This window comes from Alligator sinensis, unplaced genomic scaffold (assembly GCF_000455745.1).
Source record: "Alligator sinensis unplaced genomic scaffold, ASM45574v1 scaffold59_1, whole genome shotgun sequence".
Taxonomy (NCBI): domain Eukaryota; kingdom Metazoa; phylum Chordata; order Crocodylia; family Alligatoridae; genus Alligator; species Alligator sinensis.
Genome location: NW_005841878.1, coordinates 1,070,285 through 1,070,529, shown reverse-complemented (window position 1 = coordinate 1,070,529; position 245 = coordinate 1,070,285).

Sequence of the window (245 nt, the reverse complement as noted above, 5' to 3'; positions counted from 1 at the left end):
GGAGGTGGGGGTGGGGGGGGGGGGGGGGTGTGTGTGTGTGGCGGGCAGAGAGGTGTGTGGAAGCTGAGGCATGCATGGTACTAAGGAGTTCCAGCCCGAGCAGCAGCTACACAGAGCTGGGCAGATGCAGGGGTGCTGAAGCGATCTGCTCCCCCCCTTCCCCTTCCGCGGTGCAGCAGGGAGGAGAGCAGCTGCAGCAGCCCTTGGACCTGGGGGGGGGGGGGGCCGCCGGGGGGGCCCCCCGC